General features: G+C 36.5%; 1 protein-coding gene across 2 annotated transcripts in view; it reads left to right on the top strand.

Moving 5' to 3' along the window:
- The first annotated feature begins 4,782 nt into the window (after nucleotides 1–4,782).
- The window catches only part of LOC106095079 (uncharacterized), a 44,955-nt gene continuing 37,494 nt past the window's right edge, over nucleotides 4,783–12,243 (top strand). For both annotated transcript variants that reach the window (XM_059371018.1, XM_059371019.1), the window contains exon 1: nucleotides 4,783–5,032. The gene's annotated coding sequence lies outside the window, so the exon portion shown is untranslated. The remainder of the gene's footprint in view (nucleotides 5,033–12,243) is intronic.

Genomic DNA, 12,243 nt, shown 5'->3' with positions numbered 1-12,243 from the left:
CCGCCCGACTTTTGCCCTTTCTTACTGGTTTTTTAAATAACTGAGAGGTTCTAAAGCCATATGATTGTTGTTCTCAATTACATTGCTGCAATTTGTTTGTCATAGTAATTTCTTTGGTCGATGAAAAAGACTTTTCGCAATGCACACATGGACCCATTTGTACAGTTTTAAAATCCGTTATATATACAAACGGTAGCGTTATTTTTCTCCTGCAATCTATCGAAATCTCATGGATTGTGTGAGCAAATGTTTAAGTAAGTGCGAGTATGTGAATATTGAGTGTGTGTGTGTGTGTCCATTTGTGTGAGAGAATTTTTACCGGCATTTGTTCTCCTTATTCCTTTTGGGCTAAGCCATTGATTGTGTGTTGGTTTTCATTACACGTTTTGTTTATAGTAAAATATAGACTTTTCTTTCGCGTGTTTTTGTTCAGAGATTTTTGCAATACACATGTTGTTGTTGTTTTCCATTTATACAGTGGTTGTTGTTGTTACGCCTATTGTTAAAGACATGAAAAGAAGCCAAAGCTTTTTCGATTGACGTCATCCTGGAAAGGATATTGTATTTGTTATTATTGTTGTTGGCTTGCTCATGCGCATTTGGGTTGTTTGTGTTTTTCAGTTTATTTTATTTTTTTTTTTGGGATTGGTTGAAGAATGAATGCCAGCGTGTATTAGTGTGTATGCGCATTCATATATTTGAATGTTAATACTGGATATTTACATTGTGTTGTCTTCCATAGATGGGAAATGCTTGAAGAAAGCTCAGTCAGATTTCGTGCTTAGTTTGTTTCTTTTTTTTTGCCACGAAATTATTTTTGCAAACTGCTAGAGAGCAGGAGAAGTGAGCAAAAGTATGGGACAGAGAAAAGCAGATTGAGCTTATGCTCAGCCCTTTACTATGAGTAGGTGTGATTTATACACAAGAAAAAAAAATAGTAGATATAAACTTGATTTATCTTATTAAAAAAGGGAAATCAAATCAAATCGGGCCCTTAAAAGGCGCATTTCTTGTCCAAAGTAGCCGAAATTTGGGACAGTGACCAATATTTTGTTTTGCAAAATTGAAGAGTGACTTGTACTTATTAGACCCCTCAATGCCCGTCCCGGAATTGGTCCAAATCGGACCATATTTCGATAAAGCTGCTATTGGGGAATAAATTATGCATATTCACTAGGGGTGGTGGGAACTTATCGCCTATTTTACTTATTAATTGTTTCTACTTTTTTTGAATTTTTGCTTTTTATGCCCACATAATAGGATGATCATTCCGTTTGTAACACCTCGAATTATTCGTCCATAACCCCATAAAGTATATATAAATTCTTGACCGCCACGATGTTCTGAGTCGATCTATCCATGCTTGTTCGTCCGTCCGTCTGTCGAAATCACGATAGCGGTCGAACGCGTAAAGCTAGCCGCTTGAAATTTGGCACAGATACTTAATATTGATGTAGGTCGTCAAATGGGCCGTATCAGTTCAGATTTAGATATAGCTCCCATATAAAATGATCGTCCGACTTGACTTCTTGAGCCCTTGGAAGTCGCAATTTTGTGTGATTTCGCTGAAAATGTAGCTTTCTTCTGTTAATACTTCCAACGACTGTGCGAAGTACTGTCCAAATCGGTCTATAACCTAATATAGCTCCCACATAAACCGATCACCCGCATAAAATGTGGGTTTTGGTTTTTCTTCTTATTATATTTTTATACCCACCATCGTAGGATAGGGGGTATATTCATTTAGTTATTCCGTTTGCAACACATCGAATTATCAATTTCTTACCCTACAAAGTGTATATAGTTTGGATCGTCGTAAAATTCTAAGACAATTTAACGATTTCCGTGTGTCTATCTGTCCATCCGTCCGTCTGTTGTTATCACACTATAGCCTTGAAAAATTCAGATATTGAGCTGAAATTTGGTACAGATACGTCTTTTTGATGCACGCTGGTTAAGTTCTTGATCGGGACAAATCGGACCATATATGGATATAGCTGCTATATAGAATGCCCATTAATGTTTTATTTCTTACCCGATTTCGCTGAAATTTGAGACAGTAGATGGTTTTGGGCCTCCCGACATGTGACCCAAATATGGTTCCGATCGGACTATATTTAGATATAGCTGGTATATAGACCGATCTGCCGATAAAGGGTTTGAAGGCCATAAAATTTTTTTTATTACCCGATTTCGCAGAAATTTTTAGTAAATATCGGAATGTATTAAGATATAGCTGTCATATAGGCCTATATGCTTATTAAGGGGTCTGAAGCTCATAAAAGCTTTATTTATTACCCGATTTTGTCTAAATTTTAAATAGTGAATTGATTTAAGCCTCACGACATCCGACCCCGTACGAGTCAGATCAGACTATATAGATATAGCTGTCATATAGACCGATCTTTCAATTTAGGGTCTTAGTCCCATAAAAAGTAGATGTAATGTCTGAAAATGTTATTTGTATATGAGTTCTCGGGACCTGTATAAAATATGATTGAGACCTGCCATTATTAAAATAAAGGGTGATTTTTTTGAGGTTAGGATTTTCATGCATTAGTATTTGACAGATCACGTGGGATTTCAGACATGGTGTCAAAGAGAAAGATGCTCAGTATGCTTTGACATTTCATCATGAATAGACTTACTAACGAGCAACGCTTGCAAATCATTGAATTTTATTACCAAAATCAGTGTTCGGTTCGAAATGTGTTCATTCACCGTAACGTTGCGTCCAACAGCATCTTTAAAAATAAAAATGCATGAAAATCCTAACCTCAAAAAAATCACCCTTTATAACTACGGATATAGTAGTGGAGTTATAATAAAATAGGATGATTACTATATCCTTGTTTAATTTGGTCCAGATCGGTTCAGATTTGGTAATAGGTACCATATTGCACGATCTCCCAATTTAAAGTCTTGGCCCTGAAAAAGCGCATTTATTATCCGATTTCGTTGAATTTCGACGCAGTGACTTAGGCTTTTCAAAATACGTGTCCTTTATTCTTCAGATCGGTTTATATTTAGATAAAGCTGCCAAAATACCAATATTTTGTTCCACAAAATTGAACAGTGTCTTATATTTATTAGACCACTCAATGTCCGTGCCGAATTTGAGTGCTTAAGTTATCCAATTTTCACCGGATTGTGGCAAAAGAGGATTTACATATATACCCGATGTGGTGAGTATCCAAAGTTCGGCCCGGCCGAACTTAATGCCTTTTTACTTGTTGTTATTCTTTTTTTGTTTTTTTTTTTAGATTTTACAGTGTTATTTTTATATAACTTTTTTTTATAAATCGGTTGCCATCTTTCCTACCACGTCACACAAAACCCACGCACTCAATAACAGCCCGTAATACCTTAATATTACTTTTAATGCCAGTTAACAAATGCCTGGTGTAATGTGTTTGTGGAGAAAACGAAGAAGAAGAAGAGGGAGTGCGAAGTTCCCATACTAAAGGCAGTCGAACAAATCCAAAAATAGAACTGTCAGTATGACGAAAACAAAATAGAAACAAAATTATCCCTACAATCGTCACAAAGTCAGGCACTGGCACAGGCTGTGCTTGACGATGCAATACATAGGTAAAGGGAATTCGGTTAGAGAGTGGAGCAGAGAGAAAGATAAAGTGAGAATAGAGAAAAGGCAATTTATGTGTTACAAATGGCATTGTTGGTGGGAGTGTGTGTGTATGTTTGGGAGTTAAACACACAACTGCAAAAATATACCAAAAAACAAAAAAATATATTTATGGGTATGTAGGAGAGAGGGAGAGAGCGAGTGCATGTGTGTATGCCATCATACTACACCCTCCAAACATTTTCTATCGTGCGAGTCACTAAATCTGCACTCAAGGAAGTTGAAAACAATCTCAGGCGATATCATTTTTTACTCTAATTAGTGTCTCGGTACGGGAGAAAACGTGCCACTTGGCGATACATACCCATGAGTGACTAAATAGGGACTAAAAAAAGTGTAAAATTCGATTATCAACGTCATTTATAAAAATAAATTTTTATTTGCCAAATTTTTTTAACCTTTTAGAGTGAGGCTAATTTTTATTTCTCTTTCTAATTTATTTCTTTTCCAAATCAAGATTAATAATCGAAGATTTTATTTGCAATGATTTTCCCTGACTGGGATTTGAACAGCCAACCTTACGATTGTGAGGCGTATGATATCCCTCTGTGCTACTGGCCTTTCTTAATTACAGAAGGCTAAGTTAACATACATTCTCTTGTTTGAGGTTTTTTGAGTTAGCGTCCAAAACAACAACAAAAAATCTATTTTTAAATTTGAAGCAATAACAGTTGATTATGAGAAACTAATTAGCGAAACATGAATGATAGAATTCCGACAGTAATGTATTTTGTTGTTGTAAATCTTGAAATCTCTACAAACTATCATATAAAAGGACCTAAAAAGTGACTATTCTGGGAGGGAGTGAGAAAGTCACTTCCAAATGTTTGGAGGGACACTTGTGGGTATTTGAATGTTACCAAACAGGCAAGAACAGCAACAATAGATTCAATCATTTTTAAATGACAAGTCAGTTTTTGGCCTTTGCTGACGTCACTAAAAAAGCTGTTGTTGATTTCTTTGGTAGGTGAATGTGTGTGTTTGCAGGAAAAGTTTATATTCACACTCACTCACACACACGCACAAACATACAGTGGCAAACTCGCGCACGGTTATGCTTAGGCTTTATGTCTATGGCTGTGGTTAAGCTGTGAAAGGAAACACAAATACGATTTCAGTTGCTTGACAGCCGTGAACGTGTGTATAACAAATTAAAAAAAAATCGCTTGTACCGAAACATACCAAACGAAGACAAACGGATAAACCAAAAAAAAAAAATGTTTTAAAACGATAAGCAAGCTACAAAACATTTATAAAGGGAAATTGATTAATTTTGACAAAAAATCACTAAGCGGAAAAAAACAAGAAATTTTTAAATGAAATAAAAGAAAATAAGCTCTAATTTCAGTGTTTCGATTGTGTGTGTGTGGTTGTATTTCTCAGGAGGTAACCCAGTAAAACAAAATTTAGGTCACAATGAAAACAAGAATCAAGTGAAAACACAGAAGAGATAAAAACAAGTAAAAAAAAAATAAATAAATTAAAATAAAAATTAACATTGGAAATTTTGTTTCAATTCGATCAACTTTAGAAATTTGCGAGCAAATGTAACCATGGACTACAAATCACATAGAATAAGCGGAACTAAAAATAAGCAAATGAACACAAAATTTCAAGGAAGACCTATACTAAAACATATGTACATACATCCATGGAAAGCAACAAAACAATACAGAGGCCCATATGAAATAAAGAAACTGCAAAAAAATCAATATATTGAATTTCTAGGTTTGCCAACTTTGCCTAGTTTGTAGCAAAAAAAAAAAAAAAAAAAAATACAAACTAGTCGCAAAGTGCAATGGTTGATTATGCTGATCTATGTTCACATGGCTGCTTTAAATGAACTAACAGGGAATCCTTTTCGTGATGATAAAGCCAATAAGACCCTATTTCATAGACAAATCTGTTTAGTATTAGATTAGAAAAGACATTTTCCCATATGAGGTGCATGTATCCATGCATGCACCACCAATACATGCACCTTTTAATAGATAGCACTTATGAATTAAAACCAAACTTTGTCAAAACATGCTAAACAATGAATAAGTTGAGAAAATGCTTAAGGTTCATTAATGCATACTTTAACAGCAAAAAAATGTGGCGTATTGGCCAAAAGAATGTTTAGTTTCTTGTTACCACAAATTTTGCTTCATTTTCAAACTGGACTTTGTAAGAAACTTGGGAGAAATGGTATTTACGCCTTACGCCTAGTACTAAGATCATTCGCACCAAAATCGTCTATTGATTGATTCCGAAATATGACGCATTCTTTTGAATGATACATCACAAACAAAAATCATACAACGACACACAACAAAGGCAACCAATACGAAACTGATTTGCTTGTGATCCAGTTCGTGAGTAATAAATTACAATTGCAATTAATTGAAGCGAAATTTGTATCGACGCAGCGACATTTCCTTACTATTTTGCTCGACGAAGTCACCAGCACTTTTACGGAATGTGTTCACATTTTGTTTCAACACATCGTTTGCAACACGTCGAAATATCAAGTATATATATTTCCGATCGTCGTTAAATTCTAAGATAATTTAACGATGTCCGTGTGTCTGTCCGCTCTTCACCCTTTAAAAAATTGATATTGAGCTGAAATTTGGCACAGATACGTCTTTCTTTCTTTCTTGAACGGGCCAAATTTAAACATATTTGGATATATCTGTATATATAGACCGATCTGCCGATAAAGGGTCGGAAGTTTTATTTTTTATCCGATTTCGCTGAAGTTTGAAGAAGTGAGTAGTTTTAGACCTCCCAACATCCCACCCATATATGGTTCAGATCGGACTATATTTGGATATAGCTGTCAGATTGCTGAAATTTGAAACAGCGAGTTATTTTAAGCCTCCCGATATCGATATGCCGATAAAGGGTCTGAAGCCCATAAATGCTTTATTTATTACCCGATTCCGCTGAAATTTGAAACAGTGAGATTTTTAAGCCTCCCAACATCTGACTTAAATATGGTTCAGATCGGACTATATTTTTCGACAAAGGGTCTGAAACTCATAAAACCTCAGATTTCGCTGAAATTTAAAACAGTGAGTAAATTTAGGCCTCCCGATACCGACTCAAATATAGTTGAGATCGGACTATTTCAGGATATAGCTGTCATATAGACCGATATGCCGATAAGGGGTTTGAAACCCACAAAAACTTTATGTATTACCCGATTTCGTTGAAATTTGAAACAGCGAGTTTTTTTAAGCCTCCTGACATCCGACTCGAATATGAATCAGATCAGACTATACAGATATAGCTGTCATATAGTCCGATCTTTTAATATAGGGTCTTAATCCCATAAAAAGCGGGTTTCTTGCCTAATTTCGCTGAAACTGTTACTTGTATATGAGTTCTAGGTACCTGAATAAAATATGATCGAGTCCAGACCCTATTTAGATATAACTATGGATATAGTAGTGGAGTTATAATAAAATAGGATGATTATTATATCCTTGGTGGTGGGTATGCAAATTTCGGCACGTCCGAACTAAACACGTTTTTACTCGAATACGACTGCACTCTTTGATATAGGAGAGGTATCTCCAGTTCCTTAATGGAATGTTCACTATTGGATCGGGTCATACTTATCTAGTCATTCCGTTTGTAACACCTCGAAATATTGATCTGCGACCCTATAAGGTATATAAATTCATGATCGATTGTAGATAACATTCTCATCATCTTTGAAGAAGAACGGTCCAATGATGACACCAACCCATAAACCGCACCAAACTGTGACTTTTTCTGGATGCATTGGTAGCTCTTGCAATGCTTCTGGTTGATCTTCGCTTAAAAATCGACAATTCTGTTTGTTTACGTAACCATTGAGCCAAAAATGAGCTTTGCCGCTGACACAACTTTTCACAAAAAATTCTGCGTTACGGTAGGTTGTTTGGCTTAATTCTAAGCTAAAATCCTTCCGCAAAATTTTCCACGTTGCTGAGTAACAGAGGCCCAATTGCTGCGAAAGGCGACATCATTAACACTGACCGATACAGCTGTGATATTTTCTTCAGTTCGCACTCTAAGTAAGCGTGTTGTTGTTGTTATAGACCAAACTGAAGATGTGAGCTGTTTAAGCCAGTGTTTTCAAAAAGATAATAGCTAAAAAAATCAACCTTTAGTAAACATCTTTGGTCATAATACCGTGAAAAATGCCTTATTTATGAACTCATAACAATGATATCGAAATACAGTTCCATCTAGACCCAACTCGGCACGGATGTTGAGGGACAATTATCTGTTCAAGACGATTAAACACAATATTGATCTATATGTCACCATATTCGAGAAGGTTTGTTTGGGTCAAATACAACTCACTGTACCAAATTTCAGCGAACGGCTCTTTTATATAGGGGCCAAGAACTTAAATCGGGAGATCGGTATCTGTGTATGACAGCTGTATTCAAATATAGACTGATCTGAACCATATAGGCATGAATATCGAAAAATCACGTGTTTTGCATTTTTATACCCACCACCATAGGATGCATGCCGTTTGTAACACCTCGAAATACTCTTCTAAGACTATATAAAGTATATATATTCTTGATCGACTCGTCGTTCTGAATCGATCTAGCCATATCCGTCCGTCCGTCTGTCGAAATCACGGTAGAGGTCGAACGCGCAAAGCTAGCCACTTAAATTTTTGCACAGATACTTAAAATCAATGTAGATCGTTTGAAAATGGGCCATATCGGTTCAGATTTAGATAAAGCTCCCATATAAACCGATCTCCAGATTTGATTTCTTAAGCACTTGAAAGCAGCAATTTTTGTCCGATTTGGCTGAAACGCACATGGTTTTTTTTTATGACTTCCAACAACTGTGCCAAGTACGGTTCAAATCGGTTTATAACCTGGCATAGCTCCCATATAAACCGATCGCCCGATTTGGCTGAAATTTTGCATGTAGTATTTCGTTATGACTTTAAACAACTGTGCTAAGTACGGTTCAAATCGAACTATAACATGATATAGCTCCCATATAAACCGATCTCCCGATTTGACTTCTTGAGCCCTTGGAAGCCGAAATTTTTGTCCAATTTGGCTGAAATTTTGCATGTAGTGTTTTGTTGTGACTTCCAATAACTGTACTAAGTACGGTCCAAATCGGTTCATAAACTGATACAGCTCCCATATAAACCGATCTCTCGATTTGACTTCTTCAGCCCTTGGAAGCCGAAATTTTTGTCCGATTTGGCTGAAATTTTGCATGTAGTTTTCTGTTGTGACTTTCAACAACTGTGCCAAGTACGGCCATAATCAGTCTATAACCTGATCCTTGTTCGGTTCTTAGAAGCTTTAATTTATGGTGGTATGACAGAAGTTTGGTATGTAGAATAAAATAATGCCCTACAACTTAATTTATTTTGTATTAATTTTTAGCAGAATCTATGGTGGTGGGTTCTCAAGATTCAGCCCGGTCGAACTTTGACTTTTTTGTTTTTATACATACCACCATAGGACAAGGGGTATATTCATTAAGCCATTCCGTTTGCAACATATCGAAATACTCATTTCCGACTGTACAAAGTATGAAAGTATGAGCTGAAATTTGGCACAGATACTCGTTTTGGCTGCACGCAGGTTAGTTTCTTGAACGGGCCTAATCGGACCATATTTGAATATAGACCGGTCTGCCGAATTAGGGTCTGAAGCCCATAAAAGCTTTATTTATTACTCGATTTCGATGAAATTTGAAACAATGAATTGCTTTAAGCCTCGCGATATCTGACCCAAATATGTTTCAGAACGGACTCTATTTAGATATAGCTGTCATATAGACCGATCTGCCGGTTAAGGGTCTGAAGCCCATAAAAGCTTTATTTTATACCGGATTGCGCTGAAATTTGATTCAGTGAATTATTTTGAGCCTCTTGCTATATAACCTAAATATGGTTAAGATCGCAGGATATTTAGATATAGCTGCTATATAGACCGATCTGCCAGTTAAGGGTCTGAAACCCATAATAGCTGCATTTATTTCGCGATTTCTATGAAATAAGACATAGTGAATTGCTTTAAGTCTCGCGACATCTGACCCAAATATAATTCAGATCGGACTATATGGACTGAAGCCCATAAAAGCTTAATTTATTACTCGATTTCGTTGAAATTTAAAACAGTGAGTTGTTTTAAGCCTCCCGGCATTCGACCTTAATTTGATCTAGATCAGACTTTATAGCTGTCATATAGACTGATCTTACAATTTAGTTTCGTAGGTCCATTAAAAGCGGATTTATTCGCTCATTTCGCTGAAACTGTTACTCTCATAAGAGTTCTCGGGACCTGAATGAAAGAAAAATGATCCGAACCAGGTACGGCCGAACTTAACACTTATTTTATTTGTAATAGAAACAGATACCCTATGGTTTGCAGTAGGACAATATCCGATTGTATGAATATCGAAAAATCTTGCACAGCTTACTGTACCAAATTTGATCGAAATCGGACAGTAAATGCGTCTTTTATGGATTCAAAAACCCTAAATCGGAAGATCGGTGTATATGGCAGTTCTATTCAAATACCGACAGATCTAGGCCATATTGAACACTGTGCCAAATTTTAGTGAAATGAGGTAATAATCGCTGCTTTTAGGGGCCAAAGAACTTAAATCGTGAGATGTGTATATATGTCAGTTATATCCGAATATAGCTCGATCGTGAGCATACTCAGTGACAATTTTGGGTTGCCTAACACCCACAACCAATGGACCTGAAACCTTAAACCGGGAGATTGATATATATGACAGTTATGTCCAAACCTTAACCAAGCAGGGTCGTATTAAACAGGAATGTCGGAATAGGATAACTCACAGTACTAAATTTCAGCGAAATCGTACAATAAATGCTCCTATAATGAGGCCAAGACCTCAAATCGAGTGATCGGTGTATATGACAGCTGAAGCAAAATCTGTACCGATCTGGGCCGCGTTGAACATGCGTGGGCCTAGCACAACACGCTGTTTCAATTTTCACCGAAATCGGATTGTAAATGTGGCTTTAGTGGGCTTCAAAACATAAATAGGCAGATCGGTCTATATGGGAGTTATATTAAGATATAGTCCGATATAGCCCATTTTCGAATTTAAATTGCCTATGGACAAAAATAATCTGTGCAAAGTTTCAGCTCAATATCCCTCTGTGCAGAGACTGTGGTGTGATTTCAACAGAGAGGCAGACCGACGAACGGACAGATAGAAACAATTTTTACTCGCCAAACAATAACACCGCTGGATGAGGCCTCTTTCATTGTTGCTGTGGTTGGTTGCTGTGCTATGATAAAAGAACAATTCGTACTTGTGCTTGAGTACTTAATGATGTTTGTCAGCAAAACAGAATTTGTGTTTGTAATTAATTAAATATGGGTGGCTCCACACATTTTCATTAAAAAAACTTATATGATATTTTTGGTGAAAATTACACTTCCTGAGCAGTGTTGCCGCTTTTGGTAGGTTCCTACCAAAATTGTTAGGTTTTCATTCTCTTGGTAGGTTGGTAAGCTGTGCTGAATTTTTTTGAAGGTTTTTCTAACACATAAATAGCAAATTAATAACTGACAAAATAACGTTTCTGTGTATTCGTAAAGAGTGCTGAATTAAAACCATGGATTTTGAGGGGCCCAAATACTTTTACATGGGGTCTCACCGCTTGAAACATCAAGAAAAAGGGCGTAAGTTCTGATATTTAATGTCACTGGTATTAGTTTTGAGAAATTTGAAAGAAATGCGGCTTTTGTGCGTTTGAGGCCGTCAATGGAAAAAGAGGCCTATATGGCAGATGCATACAAATATGGTCAGATTTAGTTCCCACACAGATGTTAAGGGGTCCATGCAACTCACTGTAACGGCGAAAATGGGCTCGCACCCTTAAATCAGGAGTTTGCTTTTTATACCCACCACCATAGGATAGGCGGTATATTCATTTAGCCATTTCGTTTGCAATACGTCGAAATATCAATTTCCTACCATACAAAGTATATATATTTCCGATCGTCCTAAAATTCTAAGACGATTTAACGATGTCCGTGTGTCTGTCCGCCCGTCTTTTGTAATCACTCTGCAGCCTTCAAAAATTGAGGTATTGAGCTGAAATCCGACACATATACGTCTGTTTGATGAACGCTGGTTAATTTCTTGAACGGGCCAAATCAGAACATATTTGGATATAGCTGCTATATAGACCGATCTGCCGATAAAGGGTCTGAAGCTCATAAAAGGTTTCTTTTTTATCCGATTTCGCTGAAGTTTGAAAAAGTGAGTAGTTTTAGAGCTCCCAACATCCCACCCATATATGGTTCAGATCGGACTATATTTGGATATAGCTGTCACATAGACCGATCTGCCGATAAAGGGACTGAAGCCCATAAATACTGTATTTATAACCCAATTTCGCTGAAATTTTAAACAGTGTGATTTTTAAGCCTCCCAAAATCCGATCTAAATATGGTTAAGATCGGACTATATTTGCCGATAAAAGGTCTGAAACTCATAAAAGCTTTATTTTTTATCCGATTATGTTGAAATTTAAAACAGTGAGTAATTTAAGGCCTCCCTATACCGACCCAAATATTGTT

Source organism: Stomoxys calcitrans, chromosome 1 (assembly GCF_963082655.1).
Source record: "Stomoxys calcitrans chromosome 1, idStoCalc2.1, whole genome shotgun sequence".
Taxonomy (NCBI): domain Eukaryota; kingdom Metazoa; phylum Arthropoda; class Insecta; order Diptera; family Muscidae; genus Stomoxys; species Stomoxys calcitrans.
Note: the sequence above shows the minus strand (reverse complement) of the source record. Positions and strands in the feature narration are given on the sequence as shown.